We start from the raw sequence: 25,200 nt of genomic DNA, 5'->3' as shown, positions 1-25,200 counted from the left end.
CACTGATCGACAGTGTCATGTGCCCGACTGTTAAACTACCCCTTGTGCTCGGCCGATTGCGATTAGCTGCCTAGATCTGGGTCGTTGATCGGCCAGATCTAACAGTGGCAATCCATTCCTCTGCTTAAGCCTGTGTTTTTGGTTGATAGTGTATTTCCGCCCTTCCAAGGGCTTTCCTCTTGCACTGATTTTGATCATTGGGTGATCTGTGAGCAAAAATTGAAGATTTCAAGACCATTAATGGATCCATTGGCATGATTTTTTAGCAAATTTGGAGACTTTAAGAGCCTATATGGATCAATTTGTGGGCCTTTTGCCAGCAAAGCTAATAATACCTACACCCACCAGTCTGTTTACAGGTTCTGGCTCTAAAAGAAGTTTACAACAATAGCGGAAAATAGTGGGACCATCTGCGAAGTCAAATTCCAACCCAATTAATGTTTAATATCTCTGAAGACTTCACGTAACAGGTCGACGTGATGATGGCTGGATGGGAGACTAGCCTCCTGAAGTACAATGAATTCAGGTAGCAAATGACCACTGTTGTCCCGAAGTTGGAGCCTTCATCAGAAAAGGAAGGGCAATAGAAAGAGGAAGGTGCAATAGGAGAAGGTACCACCCTGCAAGTGACGGTCGAGACAATGGGAGCATTAGCTCAGCAGCCATCAGAATCTACATAGCCACCAACAAGAGCACCCACCAAGACACCAACAGGACTGGCAAAGATTGAAATGAATTGACTCGAGGACGAGTCAAAGAATTGTGGTTGAGGCATGTTGGGGCCTTTTTTTTTATAGTAAAATATTTTTATTATTTTGGCTTTCCATATAATAGAGAGGGAATGGGTGGTTGAAGCTACGATCAGGTTGTAGTGAAGACAAATGGAGCGGGAAGCAGGAACAAGCAGTTGCGGGGTAGTTGTGACAAAGTGTCAGCAGAAGGCAGAGGCAGCAGAGTGGAGGAGATGGATGGATAGGCAGCCAAGGGAAGGAATAATTGAATGGGAACTGACAATCCAAGTGGCAGAGGAAGTACAAAAGGAGAAACCCGTAAGGAAAAAGGTTGTTTCTAGTGGGTTGGTTGGTTGTGGGGTGATAGAACAGGAGCATCGGGATGCAGGCGAGTAAGACCTCTAGATCAAAGATTGAACCTTTGAATCTAGCATAGATAGATAGAGCTTATAACTGGGTATTCCTTGTAATCATCTATGGCTAAGGCCATTTTATTATGTATTATCTTCTATGGACTTAATATGAATTAATATATGGATTGGTTTCTTGATACATGTACATGATTTCTTATGATGTGTGGACCCACTTAAATTTCAAATTATTCTGAAAGTATAGGCATGTAGTGGCTTCACGGTGATTAAATGATATGTTGTTGTATTAGTTGCATGTATGATGCTAGTATATATTAATGTTTGACATATCCTTGACCCCATGACGAACCCTTCTTCATTCTGGTCACGACACGCCTCGGGTGAAACTACTTATCCTTTAGATAAGTTGAAAATGTCGATGTTGTCCTAGACTACAATGAGCCATTGTTGGCCCTCTGCAGCTAAACCGAGGGTCTCCCCCTAATGACTCTTTCATACCAACAAGGCCACTTCACCTTCACCATAACACATGTATGTAGACAAGAGATAAAAAAAACTCCTCCGAGATGTGGATAGGTTCGGCATGCGAAAAACATCGTGGAGGGTTTAGATTGCAAGACTCCATGATAGATATGAAAAGCTTCAAAACAAGATGAGAGGACACAGCTTGTCATATGGCCCTCCTTCTACTTCCAGAAATGTTGACAGTACTGGACCCACCAACATGTCAAGGGATCTCCCTAGTAAGAAGTCCCAATTAGACCTCAAACCATTTGGTGTAGGAGTCCTAGCAGTGGGTCGTACGGTAATACCTTGACCATGGTTTTGTGTTGAGGCAAGTAAGATTTCCCTATTGGTAGGAAGGTGCATGAGCAGTGCTAACACACTAAGGGTGAGGTGAGTGCACCCCTTGGAAACCTGTGATAGCATGGAGTAAGAAGAGAAATCACAAGTAAAGATACCTCACAACATGGAAGGGAAGTAATCTAGCAATCCAAAGTGATGGTTAAACGAACAACACATTTTAGAAAGATTCATACATTCATATACAGAAATAGCTACACATGCATGCGTAATAAAACATATACATCTATCATTTAGAGTACTCAACATAGCTAAAATACAATACAAATGAAATGTGTTGGCTCTATTATATTAAGAAGTGTAAGTTCCAGTAATACAATACATCAATGTCCAACCACTAGTTCTGATAATGGAACATTACAGCCACAACTACCTACTCCTCCAAAGAGATATACTAGCTCTGCGCGGTGGAGAAGCCAAGGCTCATTACAATACTATCCAAGCTTTCTCTAAGATACTCCTATCGGAAGCTTGGCTGACCAAAAGCCCATATAAGGAGTTATGAGGGACTATTTGTAGAAAAGGATGGGGTGGCCCTTGACATTCCCCTTTGTGTCAGTTCATCTACCCTCATGACTCTTCATCTACTTTATGATTGTTACATCCAACTATCGACACTTGAACTTAGAATTGAAAACATGTTACATTAAAATGCACATGTACCCATGTGAGACAAAATGGCTTGAGCAAGCCATGCAAGACATCACTATGACTCAGACAACTGTTGGAAGACCAGCTCTTCGACATCCTCACAGTGGTCGATAGTAGCGAAATGATGCCAAGCTCAGTAGTCCATGATGGTGTATGTGTACTCTAAGGTGACATATTTCTGGAAATGAACTCTTACCTCCATAGCATTCGAGTACACTCCTCGAGCTCCTTTGTCCAACCCACCTGATAATATGTGCATCATTGTCCTGAGTGTGGCTAGACCAACAACATACTTGTGCATGGTGTCTACACTGATTGACAAGTATACACTGGTGGCTATGCGCTTCAACTCGTCAAAGTATGATTCAAGCTCTAGTCTAACCTGTACCTTTGTCTTTGCCTTGGTGAGTGTCCCAATAGTTTGGATTGCATGTGAGCGCACAACAACATCCATACTCTTGAATACACATGCATGGGAAGCTTGTAGACTAGTGATGAGTTGTGGGAGATCTTCATAGTTCTGGATCTGACTCTAAATGTGTGCCTTCATCTCGACCGCTATGGACTTCATCATCTTAAGCAGGTGAAGCGAGGCTCCCTTGTATCTCATCATCCATGTTTTCATGTAATTAGCAGCAGCATGCACGTTCGACAGGATACATTCTCTTCTAACACATCGCTACTGCCAACCATTGAGATGGACGACTGCCTTGTGCACGATACTAAACTTGGAATACAATGCCTGCATGACTGTGTCAAGGGACAATACTTCATCTAGTATTGCCTTCTTAAATTCTTCTTAGGTGGATGTTGTAACCAATTCTCCTCCTTGCTTGGCCATCTGTAGCTCCTTATCCATTCACTCGTTCTTAGCTATCAGGAAGAAAACACTTGAGCTAGTGGCTTCGACATATGCTTTGGTAGCATCAGCCAATGTTGATGGATGTTTGTGCATGTTAGACATGATCACTCATTCCTCAAACTCCGCAGAAGGTTAATGATCCTCTAGAGTCAACACTCTACGAGATTGCACAACTCTATGTTGAGACTCGTCGAATGAGATGTTGTGCATCTCTCCTTCCAGCTGATCTCCAAGGATCTCAGTGTCTCCTTAGTTGCTTGGGACTTGCTCCTCTTCTGGATGCAGTGACACCGATGGGCTAACCTCTTGGTGGTGAGGCATGAGGTTGATGTCTTTCTCTGACTCCTATTTCTCCATATCTATATCCATCTGTTCAAGTGCTTGCTCTATCTCCTGAGTGAAGTCCTGCTCCTATGATGGTTCACCATGTCTACCTAATGCCAGCTATTCTGATGAGTCTACTATCTATACGGTCACAATTTCATATGTCTGTACAAGTTGTGCCCCCTGTCGTACCCGTTCCTATTGCACTTCCTTCTCCTATTTGTGCAGATCTTGTTCCTTCCAGAGTTTCTCCTTCAACTCATGCAACTCCTTCGTTGTTTCCTCCATTCTTCATTTCTCTCTTTTCCTTTGTGTGTTTCTCTTGTCGCATTGTTGTCTCTTTGCCTCTATTGCCAAAGCTTCTTTCTGCACAAGTGGGTATGCTCGAAACTTGCAGATTTTCTCTTCCTCCATGTTGTCGACAATCTTCCTCTTGCCCTTGTCATGCACTAGTATGTTCACCTCTATTGCTATTGTTTCTGGTACTCTTTGACATGTTGCTTCACTATCCATTCCATGGCGAGGCTGACTAGTTCATTTAGTCTGGAGGAGTTGTAACAATATATCCATGGGTCTTCCTCTACCTAATGACATGCCCTGTGGATCTAGTTAAATTGTACTCTCGTGCAGTGGTCTTTCACAAGACAATGCGGGTCATACGGATTGTAACTTCGGGGTCGAATGGATATTTCTTCATCTATTTTGCTTCAACATCTACATGCTTGAAATTTCATATCTCGTAAAACCTGATCTGCAATGGAAGAGTGGTCCAAGGTGCCTTCTCTTTCCAATGCAACCTAGTTGATAAACCTGCTGAGATGTGATATTATACTTCCTGCATGATGAGTTTATCCATGGTGAACTTTGGTAGAACATGCAGAGGCTTCTCCACATTGCACATTCATATGAAGGTGCCGGATGGTAAGGCATACCAATCAGCTATGTCAATCAATGTCTCCATTGCTACCTTTGATATGCAGGGTGGATACTATTTGAATATCATATTGTAAACTGAGGTGACAAAATGAGTGGACAGTTGTGTGAAAACTCCTCTGAAGCTACATTCGAACGACATCTTACAATAAGTGTTCACAGAGGCCTCTGTCGGTGTCCATGCCCACTTCAAGCCCGAGAAATCCTAATGGGAACAGATTGCATCCAAGATGTAGGCAGACATGTAGATTCCTACTTGCATACCTTTAGGCAGATGTTGAGCCCTTGCTACCTGTCCCTTTAGCTGGTGAGCCAACATGTGAGACCTGTTGCATGCTTTGCCTTCTCTAGCCAGTTGGTCCAGCGTGATCACCCAACTCTATGGAAAGGTTTCTGTGCTTTCTTGGCCATATAGATGACACACAAAGATGACCAATTATTGATACACCTTCTGTAGTATCTTCGTCTTGTAGACTTAGTTGGGTGTCATCCTAAATTTAGCCAGCTCCTTCACCTAGTTCTTCAAGATATCTCTAGAGTTGGCATTGTTGTTGGGTAACATGAAAGGTGTCTCCATGGTGATCATAGGTCTCGACATCTGATACATATCATCATAATCCTTTGCCCTGAAGTTAGTAATCTTTATCCCGTTAACACTGCTCAATGTCATCGTCTCGGGATCAGTGTGCGAGAGGATCCAATGTATCATGTCCGCGCATGGGAGCATGGGATACCTACATGAAATCTGGTATAAGTCAGACTTGTGGATGTTCATGTAGACTTGGAGGTATTCCTCAAATGTTCCTACAAATGCATCATTGACCTCTTGCCATTTCAGCTTGATATCCTTGTCTACAATCAACTTGGTGTCTTCGTAGATCGGCAGACTTGTAGATACTCGCTCAATTGCTGCTCCAGTTGCACTTCTGTCAGTGTCATTGGATCTTGCTCTCTTGGAGGCCATTGATCCTGAACTACTAAGAGGCATACGAACACCTGCTAGATCTGGGGACAAAGAGACATGCATGGCAAGAAATCTGTCAGCTAAAACCAAATCAAATTGAGGAACAACATGCAACATACCTGAGGATTGACTGGCAAGGATTGCACAATTTTTCCTAGGATGTTGGGACACTCGTAGTCAGATATGTGCAAAAGGAAATCTACGCTATCTGGGGAGGCTGGTTGGTTGCTAGAATTGTGCAATGAAAAATCCAGGCTGGCAATGGTTGCAGGCCCAGTGGCTGCATTGCACAATTTTCTGGGCCAACAATCACTGTCCCTTAGAATTGTGCAATGCAAGATTGGAGGATAGCCACTGGGCAGAAATGCACATTTTCTGAGGGGAATACAGAGCTTTCCCTCTCCAGATTGTGCAATTTTGTCTGGGTGAGGTAGAGTTCAGCCAAGACTGCCCAGACCTGTCGATGGGCGAATGAAAGAAAATGTGAATGTGAATGCATGGTGATACGAAGTGTAAGCAGGAGTGTATGATCATGCATGCAAATAGTGAATGAAAGATTCAAAAAACGGAACATGTGCGTGGGTGAAGCAAGACACCAAATCAGCAACCATTTGTACAAAACTGTTTCATGCATGCGACAATAGTGAGATGCTAACAAAAACTTAAATGGTTCTAGTACAACCTAGTATGCATGTAAATGACAACAAACGTTCAAAAAAATCAACCAAACAACACTCACACAAGCAAAAACACAAAAAGAGAGAAATTTTGCAAAAGACAAGTTAAGAGGACTTACCCATGAATAGCTGAGCTAGATGTGTCAAAGACTCCTAGATGTGTTGTTGGATGTCAGAGCTACAAGATCAATGTGAATAAGTGAGCTCTGAAGCATCGAATAAATAAGTTGAGCCTCATGATGTGCATGCCACAAATATAGGAAAAATCGACACTTGGAGGAAATATTCTAAAATGATCTTTGCATGTAACCTCCAGCTGCTAAAAATAGCTCCCTAAAATCTAGGGATTCTTTTTGCATGTTTTTTTTGTTATTCTGGTAAAAAGAAACCCATGCATGCAAGTCAATTTTTCTTAGTCCCAGATGGAGCCGCTCAACTCAATGGCTCATGCAGCAGCATGCTCAGTTGGGGGGGTGGGGGATTTGTGCATTTCTGGGATGGATCTGGATTGATTTCCCATAAGGATTACACAATTCTGGTCTAAGTACCTGACTACTGCCCAGAATTGCGGAATTCCTGGGCTGAGTAGTCCTACTGGGAGGAATTACGCAATTTTTCCAGTAAAGGGTGATAGGAAGATTTGCACAATTTTGGAGCCCAGTAGGCTGCCAGACAATATTGTGCAATTTATGGAGGGAAGGTTGGTTCCCCTCCAGAATTGCGTAATATCTTGAGGGATCTGCTTAGCCTGCAGCTGGATCAAGTTTGGAGAAATAGCCTGTGAGGGGGGTGCAACAACCCAGGAAGCACAGGCTGGAAATCTGCTAGAAAATCATTGAAGTTTGTGTACTTGACAAGGCAAGACATGCTGCTGAGGAAGGTTGGTAGGGAGGCCCCAAAAAGAAGCTAAGGAGAAATTTTGGAGGGTGTTTGTAGCCGCTAGCCGCTACAACACAAACTCAATATTGTCCTTGAATGATACTAGAAACCCCCTGATGAATCTCTGAATATTCTTTCCTCTCCTTAAGATATAGTAGTATACTCTGCATTGGTCATAGATCCCATCTTTAGGTCATAGAAATCCTTTTCCTTGTCATCACAGTATCTCTTAGATTACGATACTTCTTCCTAAAATGTCTCTCAAACTCACTCCAAGTGAACTCATATTCTCGAATGCCTCTGACATTCTTCACATATTCCCACTAGATTCCTACTTTACCTTTAAGATTGAAGGTAGCTATCATGGCTTCCATGTTTCCTAAATAGTCATGCAAACTAAAGAATTTATTCATCCTAAGAAATCAATATTCTACATCTCGCGAATTCTTAATTTCTTTGTCAAATGTAGTTGGATATTCATTCTTGAACTCTTCCCGAAAATATTGCTTCTCACTCCTTCTATATGGATGGTGAGGGTGATGACCATACTGTCTCTCTAAATGAGGACTAGGATAGAATTCATGATCACTTCCCCTCCACTCAAGTGTATCTATAAATCTACCATCTCTGACTGTGTCAGCCTTGTCAAACTTATAACCTAGCTAATAATTGTTACCATATGCACATTAGTCCTTTCCTCCTATCCATGACTGATACTAGGTGGTCCCTGTCTTTGCAAGTCTGCTAGACGCTAAAGGATCACTACATTAAGCTTTGATTGTTTCTCCTATGCCTTAGCAAGCATTTCTTATGACTAAATGATACTATCATTATATTCATTACAACTTGTAACAACCCTAGTTAAAAATCCATGTAATAAAGTTAATAAAGACAAAATAATAACCAAGGTCATGGGACACGTATTCGAAGCTGAATATTGGGAAAAAAAATAGTGATGATGATCACTTGTGATTAATTAATGGATATGGAAATTTTCAAACGCAATGGAAAAGGCTTTGAAAAGACAAATTGGCATTTATTTATGAAGATAATGGGAAATAAGAGAAAATGAAGGTGAAAGGTCATAGGTTTCATGTGAGGACGAAATTGAAGGAAAATTAAGGAAAATGAAGAAAATAGTGGGTTGAATGATAAAAAGGATTTTGAGGATTAGTTCATAGCTTTGGTTAGTTCAGCCTTTGGCACTCTTATTCTATTCTCTAACTCTCATACTCTTGGAGGAATGTGGCATACTTTGGATTTGGAGAAAGAAGGCAAAGTAAGAGTAGGAAAGTGCAAGGGGACAACAATATTAGCAGCTATAACAGATTTTTCTTGCAGGTGTTGAGTTTCATGTATGATTTCCTTGCTAGTTTTGGAATGTGTGGCATATGCATGTGGTTTCTTGGTTATGATATATCATTGGCATGGAGGATTTCTTAGATTGAAAGTGGTTTTTCGTAGCCTTTCCATTTCCTAGATAGTCATGGTGTTGTGGGGTTTTCCTTTTGTTTTTTGGTTGGTGCTCATGCTCCTTATGGTCGTGGGTTGATTTATTAGTTCCTGGAGCCTAGGTTGGACAGACGCTCTGGAAGACCTGTAACAACTTGGGTTGAGTTACTAGTCATGGAAGCCTTGGTTTGACAAAAGCTCTCAGGCCTTTGGTGGGTTGAGTTACTAGTCCCAGAAGCCCTAGTTGGACAAACACTTTGGAGCTTGAAAATAGATGTGGGTTAAGTTACTAGTCATGGAAGCCTTGGTTGGAACAGATGCTCTGGAGCCCTGGAAAACTTGGGTAGAAACTGATATGTTGATTGTTAGTGATGTTCGACAATTAGGTGGAATCATTGATTGAGGGTTGAGGAAGTCCTAGTTTTGTGTTCTTGGTTTATTCCATGAGATCCCACATTCATGCTTGGAATATGGCGCAGAGGTTATTTGCTAAAAGAGAGATTTGGATCAGTCCAATCTATGGTTGGGTGGTATGTGGAAGTCCTTGACTTGGTTGGATCTGCATATGTTGATATAAGCCCCTTTTCCTTTGGTCTCATATTAGTAAATGTGCTTCTCATTATGTGGCTTGAATGGTTGTTTCATCATTAGTATTTCTTTGGTTATTTGCTAGATATAAGCATGTTTTATGATAGACTTGATTTATGCCTCTCATCATGTTTTGATTAGTAGATGAATTTTTGATGAATGCACGACCTAATAAACTATCTTGTAGCTATTATGAGGAGGCATCAATCCTTGATGATTCTCAGATAGGTATGAGGTCCCTATGTTCAGATTTTTTGTTATGACCTATAGATTACATGTTCATGATATGTTTGACAGAATTCATGTCATGGTTGGTAGGGGTCAAGTCAACTCCTTGTTCAAGTTTTTGTATTAGTATCCTTGTCTCAATTTTATTTATCATTTATAGAAGTTTCATGAAGTTCTGGGCAGAGGCCTAACTCATAGCCCTGAAAAAGTGGCTCAGAATATGGCATCGCTAACATAGAACTACCTGAAAAGGGCCACAATCGCATGGATTCCTTGCTTTTGGAGGGCCTGGAGGGTCCCAGTCGCATGGAAGGCTTGTCATGGAAGCTACTAGGGATTTATTTCAGCAAAACATCAAGTTGGATCAAGGATTGCACACTTGGAGGGGCTAGTTCGATCCTGAAGATTCTGAAGCTCCTGAGGAAGGTCATATTGGTCTTGTCTTATCGGTTCCACTTCTTTAACCATACATGGGGAGTTGAATCATATCATAGTAAACTCTTCATCACATGTTTACCCTAGTGGACCAATTATCTTGGGTAAATGTGGGAGAAGGGTCTTACCGAGTGGTATCAGAGCATGGTTTCATTCTCCTTAGGTGATGTATGGTTTTCATTTTCTTTTTGGATGCATATGTTGTCATGTGTACATGTCAGTTTCATATATGTTCATTATGGTTATGGTCTATTTTTTTATTATGTATGCATGGTAAGGGACATTGTTGTTGTCGTATTGTCATGTAGAATTTGATGAGGTTGTTGTTGGGATGTGTTCACTATGAATGCATGTCAGTGTTTATATGTATTGTTTATGCATGTGTGTCATCCATATGTTTGTTATGCATAGTACCTAGTCAGTGTTATAATTGTGGCATTATGCATGGTAACTGGGATAATGATTGAGATGATGTCTATATATTGTTATGATTATGATTATACATGTATTACGTTAATCTGGTTGATCTTGCAGACGAGATATCCTCCCCTGAACTATACTAAGGTACATCGATTGTTTATAATTTGGTTTAGCTGACATGATATACTTTGCAAGAAGCGAAGATCAAATATGAATAGCAAGATGATAGACTACAGTTCATGAGATTCTCCCCCTATGTCATATGACCAGCATGGTGATGAGTACTCCCCTCACATAGCAGACACTTTGAGAAGTTTGAAGGAAGAGATAAGAAGTTTCAAAGAAGATAATGACCTAATCATTCAATCACGAGAGATAATATCTAGGGCATAGGAGAAACAAGTAGAGGTTAATGCAGTCATCCTCTAGAGTTTGCCAGACTTGCAGAAATAGGGACGACTTAGGATCAGTCATGGACATGAGGATAATACTAATGGAACATATGGTAGTTGGTCACTTGGTGGGCAAGCTGGATAGAGATGACATGGTCACATATGGCATATTTTTGGATAAACTTGATAGGCAAGGCAGTGGACATGGGTTTCATTCTAGCTCATCATCGCTATCATCATTATCGGAGGAATGACAGTGGATATTTGTTGGATGAGTTCAAGAAAGAAAAGACACTTACATTTGATGGACAAATAAATAAGTCGCAAGATGTAGAATCATGTTTACTTGGAATGAATAAGTTCTTCAGATTGCATGATTACACAGAGAACATGAATGCCAAACTAGCTACATTTAGTCTTAAAGTTAAATAAAAAAAATTGGTGGGAAGGTGTAAAGAATATCATAGGTATTCAGGAAGAGAAGTTGACTTTGAGATACTTTTCAGGAATAATTATTTATCGAAGAGATACTATTATGACACAGAAAATGAGTTCTATGAGTTGAAGATGGGATCCATGACCCATGAGGAGTACACTAGTAGATTCTTGGATTTATTGAGGTATGTTCCTTATCTTAAGGAGGAGAAAGCGAAGGTTTATAGATTCATTAGTGGGTTGGCGTTAGCTTTCAAATACAATATTGAGTTTGATGATCTTAGATCATTGGAGGAAGCCATCAGAAAGATAAATCATTGTTATGAACAATCGTAACGCAAATCTAAAAATAAGAAGTATTGGAAAGGTAATGAGAGGAATAAAGGAAATGGGATAAGAAGAGAACAAGATCTTAGGACATAGGTAATGTAGAGAATGCAACACCGCCTAATAATTTCAATGCATCTGATAAAGGACAAGGATTTTAGTCTGAGGAGAAAAACAAGGGTGATGGTAGGAATCTGTTGCAGTGTTGGACTTGTAGAGGAGAGCATCACAGGAGAGATTATCCACAACATCATGGTGGTAGACCACAAATCTACAATGCTCATGAGACATAGACAATGGGGGATTTTGGACAAAGTATTCCTTGGATTTATGCAGCACTGGATAACAAGCAGGTAGATCAATAAGCATCTATTATCGAGATGGATGGTAAGATTTGTGATCAAATTCTTTCTATTTTGATTAACCATATATCTAATTATAGTTATGTTAATCCTGACTTGGTGGATAAGTGTGGTTGGAATAAAGAAGTGTGTGAAAAGTCTTAGTTAGTATAGTTGGCTACAGGTACTAGGAAGAGAGTTCATCATTAGATAAGATCTTGTGAATTTTAGTTAAATGGTATGCCTATGTCAATGCATCTGAATGTACTTCCATTGGGATCATATAGTATGATTTTGGGTATGGATTGATTGTACCTTCACAGGACCAAGTTAGATTTCTATGACAAGGATATTGAGTGCTTGGATAACAATGGAGAATTATAAAGTAAGAAGAAGGCTACATCTATTAGGATGGTGACACCTATGCAAGCGAAGGACAATCATAGAAGAGGGTGTGTATTGTTTGAAGTGCATATTTATAGTGATAAAGGTAAGGATTTTGAGGATCCAAAGGTATTGATCAGGTACCTGATTTTACAGTAGTTTCAAGATGTATTTCCCATAGAGATTTTAGAGTTTCTACCTCATAGGGAATTTGACTTTTCTATTGAGTTGGTACCAGGGGTAGCACTAGCATCAAAGACACCATACAGGATGAGCACTCCGGAGTTAGTGGAGTTGAAGTTGCATTTGAAGGAAATCCTTAACAAGGGATACATTAGGTAAAGTGTATTGCCTTGGTGTGCACTAGTGTTGTTTATGAAGAAGAAGGATGGTACTCTTAGGTTGTGCATCCATTATAGGCAGTTGAACAAGGTTACCATCAAGAACATGTATTCATTGACGAGGATTGATGACTTATTTTACCAATTGAAAAGAGCAGCAGTGTTCTCGAAGATTGACTTAAGATATAGATATCTTAAAGTGTGCATTAAAGAAGAGGACATCTACAATATTTCTTTCCAAACTAGGTATGGGAGTTATGAGTTTGTTGTAGTTCCTTTTAATTTGACTAATGCTATAGCTACTTTTATGTGCTTGATGAATAGTGTATTGCGTCCTTATTTGGAAAATTTTGTGATTGTATTCATTGATGGTATATTCCAAGAATGAGGAAGAGCATGTCAAACACTTAGTAGCAGTGTTAAGACTAATAAGAGAGCATCATTTGTATGCCAATATTAGTAAATACAGTTTCTTTCAGATAGAGGTACATTATTTAGGGCATGTGGTTTCCAAGGAAGGCATAGCAGTGGATCTGTAAAAGATAAGATATCATGGAATGGGAAAATCCTAGAAATGTGGATGAGGTAAGATCATTCATGGGTCTAGCAAATTGTTATCGGGTTCATCAAGAAATTCTCTTGGATTTCTTATCCCATTACACCATTGCGGAGGAAAGGTAATAAATTTGAATGGACAGAGGAATGTGCAACTAGTTTTGAGCAGTTGAAGAAGTTGTTGGCAAATGTTGCAGTTTTAATGGTTGCATGTTTGGACAAAGAGTTTACGATATGTACAAATTATTGCAATAGAGGGCTTGGTGGAGTTCTAATGTAGGAAAGACATGTAGTGTGTTATGAATCAAGGAAACTAAACAAGCATGAGTAGAATTATGTGCCGTGAGATATTAAGTTGGTAGCAATCATCCATGCATTGAATATGTGGAGACATTATCTTCTTAGCAGGAGGTTTGTATTGATGAGCAATCATAGTGGATTGAGATATCTATTTGAACAACTAAACCTAAATTCCAAACAAGCTAGATGGTTGGCCATGATGATTGAGTTTGAATTTGAGATCAAGTACATTAAAGGTAAAGAGAACAGGGAGCAGGAGAGTATAGGTAAATCCCACAACAATTATGAGCTTTTATGGGACAAATTTACAAGATAGGATCTTGCAAGCAGGACAACAAGATGACATGTATAGGGATCTTATGCATAGGTCACAGCAAGGTACAGTTGATCAAGTTGTTGCTATAGGAATTAATGCATGGGTGTTTAGTGATCTAGAAACCCTCAAGGATCTTCCCGAGATCCTTAGTAGACAGTTAGATTAGTTGCAGTTGTCACAAGATGCATGCATATCTATGCTTAACAAATGGATATCAAAGCGAGAAGGAATTATTACCTCGATTCTTAGTGTTGTGTTACTGGAGAGTGCAATGTAGCTAGGCAGAAGACCCCTCAGCCATCTCCAAATAAAAACCTGCACATAGAAAAGACAAGCATAATATCACACCATAAAACCTTGATAAACAATGCATGAACATATAAATATATCTAGTTGCATATATCTAAGCCACTAATGCTAATGATATTGAATAAACATATAAACAAGTTATACTACCAACATCTTGGAGTGGAAAACACAATTGCAATTCTATATTGATGTAGAAAGAGTGATTACAACCATCGATTGCATCAGCCTTCCCTTAGCCCTCCAACTCCTCTCTCTCTCCCTTCTTAACCTCTTCTAATGCCTTAGTCTGAGACTCTGCCGATAGTCAAATGGGAAATCCTTTCAAATGGTTCAACCTTTTTCACAATGGCCTTAGCCTTGCATATATAGCATGTGAGGATAGGGTTGCTAAGTCCTTCATGAGTTCCATTATGAAAAAGCAGTGATGTTTCCATGCCTTTGTGCTCTTTCCCATTTTCATACTCCATTAAGAATTAGTAATTCCCACAAACAGGTCAAGTTTTGATGTTTCCCTGATTTTGTGAGCTAACATAGGAGAGAATATTAGGATATTTCCTAGTCAACTTGTTCTCTTGACCAATAGACACTCACTAGGGTTCACTAATGCTCTTCTTGAGGTAACAGATAGAGTTACCCTAGGCACTAACGCACCATTAGCCTTGCTATGAAGCTTTATAAAATAGGTTGCTAGTGTTTAGACAATGTTAGCTTGACAACTGGGCCTGTGAACTTGGTCAATCCTCTAGTCATCATGTCTTTCGCCTTTGAGTTGATGAGAAGGTCATTTTCCTGTATAATAGATTCCCCCTAAAGTGTGATATCAGAGGATGCGAAGATGGCCGAAATACTTTAATTTAAATATCATTTTCTTTAGAAAAAGAGAGAGAGAGAGGAACGGAGCTTCGGGCGGCATGAGAAACTTGATACAACACATATATAAAAAAAAAAAAATCATGTTCCGAGTCAGGCATTCCCAACTCAATAGCTATGTTAGAGTGAATTTCTCAATAAAGATATATGAAAATGCTAGCCATCGATAAGCACAACGTGGAACTTGTGTCATAATAGGATAATTCTGATGAGCTGTCTCCAAAAAATAATAAACACAACTTGGGAGAGGAAAGAAGGCTAAGTGATGCAAGCCTCTACCCAAGGTCTTGATATCCACTTCACCGCAATAGCATAGATTGATACATGTGAATATAGGCATTGAGGTCGAACATGCATGAAATCATATTATTACCAGTCAATAATGGAGACCATTAATAGACATGAGGATGGCCACCAATAATGGTGATGGTCTCCAAGATGCACAGTACAATCTAGCGAGTGGGAATAATGTTTTTTTTGTCGAACACTCATAGAATCATTTAACTAGGAGCCAATAATGAAAACCCATAACCAAACACAAGGTGACCTGCCATTGATGTCTGCAAGTACCAATGCACTGAAGTGTTTCTAGGTTTTCTTCCTAGATAGAGTGTTGAAGTTGATAGGAAGAGACCTATTGAAAAGTAGGCAATAAGGTGTCCTACATCAGTCAACACAAAACAAGACAAGAATGATTGTTTTTTGAGGAATATTTTGAGCATTGGGTCAAAGAGACAGAGGGCACGATTATAGGGTATGCTTGATGGTTTGATGGAGGAAACGAAAGATAAAGTTTTTACCTTGAACAATAGAAGGCACGACAACGATTTTAACAATGTAGCACTAGACTCATGAACACCAAAGAGCGTTAGGATACAGAGATGCAAGAACATTGGGGTATATAGGCTAAACTCATAGGATGGTAAGATTCATATTGAGAGGCCATCACAAGAAAGGTTTATCTGAGGGAGTTCCATGTTCAAGGGAGCGACTACTACCAAAAAACTATTTTCACAATACAGAACATAAAGCAATTGTATTGTCCACTTTCCCTATTTGATTAGTTTAGTGAGTCCAGATGGGTAAACTCATCGATCTTTTCATGTTTTAAGAGTTTGAAAAGGATTGTAAAAAGATCAACTCTATGCCCTATCTGATTAGTTTAATGAGTCCAGACAGGAAAACTCGTCGACCTTTTCATGTTTTAAGAGTCTAAAAAGGGTTGTAAAAAGAGCAACTCTATCCCTCATCTGTGTAATTTAATGAGTCCAGACGAGACAACTCGGTGGCCTTTTCACATTTTGAGAGTCTGAAAAGAGTGTAAAGAACGACTCCAAGGTGGCCCCTTTGTCATAGTTTTTAACCGCGTGCGACAAAGGCTTAATAGTATACCCGAAAAGGTTCCTTTTCCATGAGTTAATATACTGATTCCGGATAAAGAGAAACCTATGCTCAATAGATGTTTGCGTCATTTTGTTATGAGTATGAGGAGATAGAGTAAACTCGATATTCGTTGTGAAATTTTAATGAGTCAAGCGACGACAAACTCAATAGACCTTCATTGAATTTTAACAAGTCAAATGAAGAAAACTCGAGGTATCTTTTTCAGTTTAATGAGCAAGGAAAAAAAGGTAAAATAAATGCTCATTCCTTCTTCATAGATTTAATGAGCTCGAAGAAGGGAAAAACTCGGGGATTTTTTGATTTAAGAGCAAGAAATCGTCGCAAAAAAGAAAGCGCTCATATCATCGCCGTAAGTGTTTAACAAGCCCAATGACAAAAATCGGGGTTTTTTCGATTTAACGAGTGAGAAAAGTTCCTAAAAAGAATTCTCAGAGCTTCTTCATAAGTTTTTAATGAGCTTGAAGAAGAAACTTGTGGTTTTTTCAATTTTATGAGTGAGAAAAAAGTCCCAAAAAAGAATGTTCATTCGATATTTTTCAGTTTAGTGAGCTAGAAAAAGAGGGAAAAAGAGTTGCTCGGACCATCATCGTAAGTGTTTAACTACCCATTGATGAAAAACTTAGGGATTTTTTGGTTTTAGAGCAAGAAAACGTGCCATAAAATAAATCACTCATTGAGAATTGAACATGGTCATTTCTATCGTTCAATCCTGAAAGTTCTTTCATCAAAACATGAGCAATTTCTGTCAATATGGGGTCATGGTGCATGATAAATATCATTGTAAATGGACTACTTCTACTTTAATGACTTCAATTAAGATAATTCATGTCTCCAAAGTGATTATAAGTTAGTTCTTGAGCCTCCACTTTCACCATTTGCATCATTTGAGAGTTGTGAGTGTTTTTGAGCTAAAGAGGAGCAGATTTTCCATGGACGATTGCGGGAGATCCGGGTGACCATTCGATGTGTCTTTAGTCCCAGGTAGATGAAAAAACCCTGATCTTACATTATTCAACCTTTTTTAGCTGCTTTTGGGGTGATTTTGTGGAGATCTAGGGAGCCCTAGTTCATTAATTGCGCCTAACGCCCCCTTCCAGGCCTGTAGGGAGCGTTAAACGCCCTTTACAACCTGGGGGAGGGCAATAATCATCCCTGTTTGTCACCAAGGGGGGCATTAGTGCATGAGGCCACACCCCAAAACTTTAGGAGGTGATTTAATGAGCTTTTTTGCCCCATTTTCACTAATTTTTGGGTTGATTTGTGCAGGTTTTGAGCCATTATGACTAGTCTATGGAGAGAACAGGCCCATGCCCGACAAGAATTTCTTATGCGAAATGATCTTGCTTACATACTTTCTTTGCACCATTATGGTTTGATGAAGTATGCACAGTTAGACTTGATGAAAGGTCAGGAGGACCTTTTGAGCTAGATTTTTCAGCGCTGGGATGAACACAAACAGGTGTTCAGGATTAGGGATCATGAGTTGGCCATTGACCGAGATGATATATATTTCTTGATAGGTTTGTCATGCAGAGAAGCACAGAAAACCTGACCGTGGTAGGCCTGATGCCCGATCCACCCTAGAGCTGGTTTGATCTTACTGCATCCCTGATTCAGATCTATGAGGGCCATTTTATGGATGATTGTGCACTTGGTGGGGTCGAAAAGTCCCCATGTTGTGACAAAGGCCCAACTATTGCTTTCACTTGACTGTGTCTAGCCGCAGATATTCAACTGGTGGGCAGTCCTTCGTTAGTTGAAGGCAGAGTTGGCCGCATGTAAGACTCAGACCCAACAAATTTTGGGTATGCCACTCTCATTATCTCCTTCATACTTGAGAGGGTTCTAGTTATGTGCCTGTGGATGAGTTTAGGTCCCCTCGATCCTAGGGAGTCTAGACAAAGGTGTTGGGAACCACTTGATCCTCGCATAGGAGGAGGACCTTTCCAACATTTTTTAGAAGAAAATTTCTTCGAATGGCTTAGTGGCCAAATTGTGATGATTGATGACGATGCCTACAAGAGCATGGATTTCACAGGTGACCCTAACTTGATTTTTTCGCCTGGTACAAACTGGGGGCCTCAAGGTAAGAAGGATTTTTTAGAGTACTTAAAGTATTTTTAAACTTTTGAATGTTTATGTTATGTTTTTGTTGATTTTATGGGTGAACAAGTACTGACATTAAGATTTTTGCTTGACACAGATGTGGCACCGGTACGACCTACAAGTGAGCCTCGCCAAGTGAGGTGAGGAAGCCAACTACCCAAGGGGGGGTGATGTTGAGAATCTTCGCGAGGTTCTAACGAACCTAAAGGGCTTAAGCATGGGTGTGCCCCCCCTTCCTATGAGGGAGATCCCCGCTCACATGCAGTGACACACAATCAGTGTGCCTGAGCGGTTTCTAGTTCCTCTTCGGAGGACAGCAAGAGTAGTGTTATATTTTCATGAGCAGTAGGCTATATTAGCATACACGTGGTATAGCCAACAGGTGTTTATAGCTAGGCTTAGTAGCCATTTTGTACTTAAACACCTAATTTTTTGGAAATTTTCTGATGTAAAAGACTAGATTCGATCTCTCTCTCTCTCTCTCTCTCTCTCTCTCTCTCTCTCTCTATATATATATATATATATATATATATATATATATATATATATATATATATATATATATATATATATATATATAGATATATGGATATTTTGGTATTTTATGATGTAAATTTTTTTTAAGTGTTTTTGTAAATTTTTAACTTTGTAAATATTTACTTTCATACATGTATTTATAGTGAATGAGATAGATGCCAATCTAACACATAGTTTGCCAATGAATCAGCAACTATATTAAATTCTCTAGGAATGTGTTCATATGTGATAACCTCAAATTGACGTTCCAAGAGTCGTACCCTTAAATAATGACGTAACAAGATTGGATTACGAATGTGATAACGATTTGTCAATTGCATAACAACAAGCTGAGAGTCTAACCTGACCACCAGATTAGAGATGTCCCTTGATGACGCTTCAGTGAGAAGTGAAATTACGGACATGTACTCAGCAATATTGTTGGTGGAAGTACCAAGAAAGACTCCCCTAGAACAAAATAGTTCCGACTCAGGTGTGTAAATGACCCAAGCAGTTGATGCAATGTGCCGTGTGTGACGACTGGCACCATCTGTGTATCCTACATATGCTAAGGGTAATGAAGACATCTGCATAACAAGAAATATGTATGAGACAAATACTTCAAGAAATACCAAAAAATCCAGTCACATCAAAAAGAAGAAAAACTTATAAATACATAAAATTACAAAGCACATGCCTAGTGTAGTACTGGGCATAATACTTTTTCAAATAGAGCCCATTTCAAGGCTCAACGAGTGGGACTCCTTCCCAGTCTTGAAGTTCATATGCCCCCTTTGACAAAACTTTCTTGATGACAAATGGATCGAGACATAAGGGTTGAAGTGTTCCTGCCCCCAAGATTTCACGTTTTTTATTGTAGAGTAAAATAAGATCTCCCTCTCGGTAAGAATGAGGCTTGACCTTTTTTGTCGTACTGGGCTTTGACCTGGTGCTTGTGGGCTTCGAGTGTCAATTCGAAATCTTGATGGGTTTCATCCAATTGATTTAGGTATAGTAGGCACTCTTCTTCAGCAGTGGTGTCGAGTAAGAGTTCAACGACGATTTGTAAGGAAGGAATCTGACACTCGATTGGTAAAACTGCTTCCATGCCATAAGCTAGTTGAAAAGGTGTGAAGCCCGTAGTAGTTTTAACTAAAGTTCGGTATGTCCACACTGTAGGATATAACATTGACGGATCATGGTATTTAAGACTCCATTGACGACCTCTACTTGACCATTAGCTTGGGGGTAGTAGGAGGATGATTAATCCTAGCAAAAACTGAGCAACGATGTTAAGTCAGACATCATGTGATTTTGAAAATGAGACCCATGGTCTATAACGATCGTGCAGGTCACACCGAAGCGACAGATGACCTAATGAAACAGGAATAGTGCCACGGTTTCTCCATCAGCCTGGAAGGTGGGAAGGGCTTTAGCCCATTTCATGAAATAGTCCACAACTACGATAATATAGTTGTGTCTAGTAGAGGAAGTGGGGTTGCAAGTTACGAAGACTATCCCTCATTTGGCAAAGGGGCTGACAGAGATAACCGGGTGCAGTAGGGCCAAAGGAGCATGCATTTTCTTTGTAAACACTTGACAAGGGTGGCACTGCCAGATAGCCTTGATACAATCTTTGAACATGGTTCGCCAATAGTAGCCTACGCACAAAATTTTCTAAGCAGTAGATATGCCAGAAAGATTAACGCCACATGCCCTAGCATGGCAGTCATTTAAAACGTGTTCTGCCTCTTCATGAATGAGGCAACATCAAAGAAATGTATCAGCACCACGATGATATAACGTATCATTAAGCACTAATAGTGTCGTGCTTGGTGGCGGATGCAACGACGGTCACCTAACAATAGTTTAGGGGGAAACGTTGCGCTTGTAGGTAGACAAGAATGTCACCATACCAGGGCCAATAGTGTCGATAAGATAGATAGCTTCATCCAGAAGAGGATTGTGGGCTATCTTGTTTGGATCAACAATAGGAAGATCCGACAAAAGTTCGGCGAAAAATAAGGAATATTTTGCCTTGGAAACAGTGAACACCAAATCAAATTGTTGGAGGATCTGTAGGTTTTAACCCTGTACAACAATTACCTGCATAAGAATTTAAAACACAGAAAATAAACAATGCGAGAGAATAACACATAAAACACATATACACAGAGATTTTCCCCTGGATCCCAAAACCGAGACTACCAATTTATTTTTCATTATGTTCCTTTCAATGTTACAATACATATTTATACATGTCGAAGCGTCGAATACCATGGACCAAAAACCATCACATCCAAAACCATGGACTGAAAACTATCGCGTCCAAAACCATGTGCGAAAAACATGCACAAAACCATAGGTAGGTCCGCCCAACCTAATATAGGGTCCAATAGAGTGGGGTTACCTACACCCCTCAAACCCCCTGTGACTCCCCATGCTACGCGATCGACACAGTGAAGGGGGGACTCTTCCCCCCTTCTAACCCCCTGGTTAACTACGTGGGCTAGTCGTGGAAAGAATATAACACAACCCAACATTCTCCCACTTGTTGTTTTCTTTCCATAGGGGGCCACAAGAGAGCTTAGTCATTTATCCAACCCTACGATGCCCATTGTTTCTCTACACCAAGATAACTTCTCAGAGCTCACATATTTTGTCAATGCCTTTGCAGTATTCTTCAAAGTGTCCACCTTTACTAGCAACACCTTTTTGTCTTCTATCATATCCCTCACAAAGTGATATTGAACATCAATGTATTTGTCTTTGAATGATATGTAGGGTTCTTTGCCAAGCAAATTGCACTTTTCCTATCACAGTCTATCCCTAAAGCTCCCTATACTAACCCCATACTTGAACACAATCTCTGCAACCAAATTGCTTCCTTGCTTGCATGAGTGGCTGCCATGTATTTTGCCTCTGTAGTTGATAGTGCCACTATAGATTGTTTCTTACTCATTCAACTATCTGCACCTCCAAATAGGTTAAACAAATACCCACTTGTAATCTTCTTTGATCCTGATCTCCAGCCCAGTCTGCATCAACAAAGCCATGAATATCCAACACTCTATCCAATCCTGGTCTTCCTTGGTAGCACAAACCATAATCACTAGTGCCAAGCAAATACTTGAAAAGTTGCTTCACTATTGTCTAGTGATCCTTCACTAGTTTTGACATAAACCTGCTCAATACTTCCCACTACATGTGCAATGTCTAGTCTAGTACAGACCATCACATACATTAGGCTACCGACTGCACTTGCATATAGAACATGGGACATGTCCTCTTCCTCTTCTTGTGCCTTGGGACATTGTTCAACAGATAACTTTACACCTACAAGAATAGGAAACTTCATTGATTTACTATCCTGCATATTAAACCTTTGCAATATTGTCTCAACATACTTCCTTTGGTTTAACCAAAGCTTCCTCTTTGTCTGATCTCTTTTAATTTCCATGCCCAAAATATAGTTTGCACCACCAAGATCTTTCATGTCGAATTTGGAGGACAAATGGGTCTTCAAATCCTGGATAATTTATTTGTCATTTCCAACCAACAACATATCATCCACATACAAGACCAGATAAATAACATGATCACCAATTAATTTAAAATACACACAGTGATCTACTTTTCTTCTTGTGAATCCAAGTCCCCGTATAAATGTATCAAATTTCTGGTACCACATCCTTGGTGACTGTTTTAACCCATACAGAGACTTCTTTAACTTACATATCAATTCTTTCTTACCCTTCACCGCAAAGCCTTCAGGTTGCTTCATGTAGATCTCCTCTTCCAGATCCCCATGAAGAAATGTTGTCTTCACATCCATCTGTTCTACCTCAAAATCAAAAGTAGTAGCAACAGATAGAAGTAATCTAATAGAAGTTACCTTGGAAATAGGAGAAAAAATATCACCAAAATCAATTCCCGGCACCTGGGAATAACCTTTTTCTACCAATCGAGCTTTGTATTTCTCCACCTTTCCTTCTGCATTTGTCTTCGTCTTGAACACCCATTTACTGCCAATCAGTTTCCTTCCAGTCGGCAACTCCACCAGATCCCAAGCCTCATTTTTGTGCAAAGATGCCATTTCATCAACCATGGCCCCTTTCCAGAGTTTTCCATCCTCTGAATCTACTGCTTCCTTCATAGATCTAGGATCATCATCAGTAACAGATAAAGCAAAATTTGAATAGAAAGTAAATGGACTATACCTTTCTGGTTGCCTTCTTTCTCAAACTAATCTTCTCACACCCAGAGTTTGTGGCTCTTCATCTTTTGATTCCTCCTCTGCTATAGAGTCTGATTCTTCCTCCTTTAGCTCAAACGCTATCTTCTCAGGTTCCTTTGGTTGGAATTCATGTTTAATAACATCTTTTACCTTTCTGAACACCACATCTTAGCTGTACACAACCTTCCTTGTTACTGGGTTCCAAAGCTTATAACCCTTTAAACCATCCTTATACCCAATAAAGATGCACTTTTCATATTTACTATCCAACTTGGTTCGTTTCTCGTTTGGAACATGTACATATGCATCACATCCAAATACCCTCAGATGTGAAAGAAAGGGTTTCTTACCAGTCTATACCTCCTGTGGAGTATTATCCTCCAATGTTGATGAAGGCGATCTATTGACCAGGTAACATGCTGTCTCCATCGCCTTTGCCCATAATTCATATCATAACCTGACACAGCTGAGCATGCTTCTTGCCCTTTCCATCAACATCTTGTTCATTCTTTCTGCAACTCCATTTTGCTCAAGTGTGTATGGAGTAGTCTTCTATCGTGCAATACCACACTTCTTATAAAATTCTTCAAATTCCTTACTGCAAAACTCTCCACCGTTATCTGTCCTCAGCACCTTTATCTTCTTCTCTGCCTGGTTTTCCACCAGAGCCTTAAATTCTTTAAACCTGTTAAAGAATTTTGATTTCTTCTTAAGGAAATATATCCATGTATTCCTTGAGAATTCACATATAAAGGTACATAGTACACAAACTTACCTAGTGATGGAACCTTCACAAGTCTAAGCACATCATTGTGCACAAGCTATAATATTTATTTCGCCATCTTACCACCATAGGGGAAACTCACCCGATTCTTCTTCCCATATACACAATTTTCACAGAAATCAAAATCCATAGAGATATTACTCATGCCTTCTACCATACCTTTACCATGAAGTATTATAAGGCCCTTCTCTCCAATATGTCCAAGCCTTTGATGCCACAACATGGTCTTCTCTCTAGAGACCACTAGATTTTCTACTCCAATTTCAGGAACCACAAAACTGTTGCACCCATCAACAATAGTGCTACCTTGTAGCTTGTACAGAGTTCCAATTCAAACTCCCCACATCAATACTAGTGCCCCCCAAACCATCTTGCAGGTATCCTTCTCGAACACTGTTTTTACACCTGCATCATCCAACTTGCTTACAGAAATCAAATTTCTAGCTAATGCAGGAATATGCAGAACAGCTGGAAGTGTTCTAACCCTTCCACCTTGCAACTTCAACTTTACCTCTCCGTGACCAACAATTCTAGCTTTCCTGTCATCCCCCAAGAAGACATCACCACCATCATATTTCTCATACTCGCAAAATCACTCTCTATGGGGAGTGAAGTGAAAGGATGCACCTGAGTCAATCAACCATGCCTCATGATCTACATGTGTACTTGAAGAAGCCAAGTACACATCCCCACCTTCATCTGAGGTGGTTTTCACCTATGCAAAAGGAGCATCATCAAATTCCTTTCCTTTATCAGGAACTTTAGATTTACAGTCCCTTTTGTAGTGCCCTTCCTTTCCGCATTTCCAACACGCCACCTTTATAGGTTTTCCTAGAGATTTAGATCTCCCCCTAGATTTAGACCTCCCACTCGATGACTTATTTTTGTTTCTGTTCTGGGACCGTCCTCATACAAACAAGGCATCACCATTCTGGTTCTCCATATTTTTCCATCTCATTTCCTTCGTCAGCAAGGATGAGACTATTTCATCAAACTGCAAGGCAGTTGCATTAATACCTATTGCAATAACTAGACTATCCCACGAATCTAGTAGAGAACACAAAAAACTGATGCACTTATCTTCATCTGAAATTTTAATATCAACAGATGATAACTAACTTACCACAGTATTAATTGCATTCAGATGCGCTATCAACGAGTCTCCATCATTCATCCTTAGGTTATATAGCTTTTTCCATAAGAA

Source organism: Pinus tabuliformis, chromosome 4_2, assembly GCF_031772625.1.
Source record: "Pinus tabuliformis cultivar Carrire ecotype Pingquan chromosome 4_2, CPIR1, whole genome shotgun sequence".
In the NCBI taxonomy this organism is placed as follows: Eukaryota; Viridiplantae; Streptophyta; class Pinopsida; order Pinales; family Pinaceae; genus Pinus; species Pinus tabuliformis.
Note: the sequence above shows the minus strand (reverse complement) of the source record.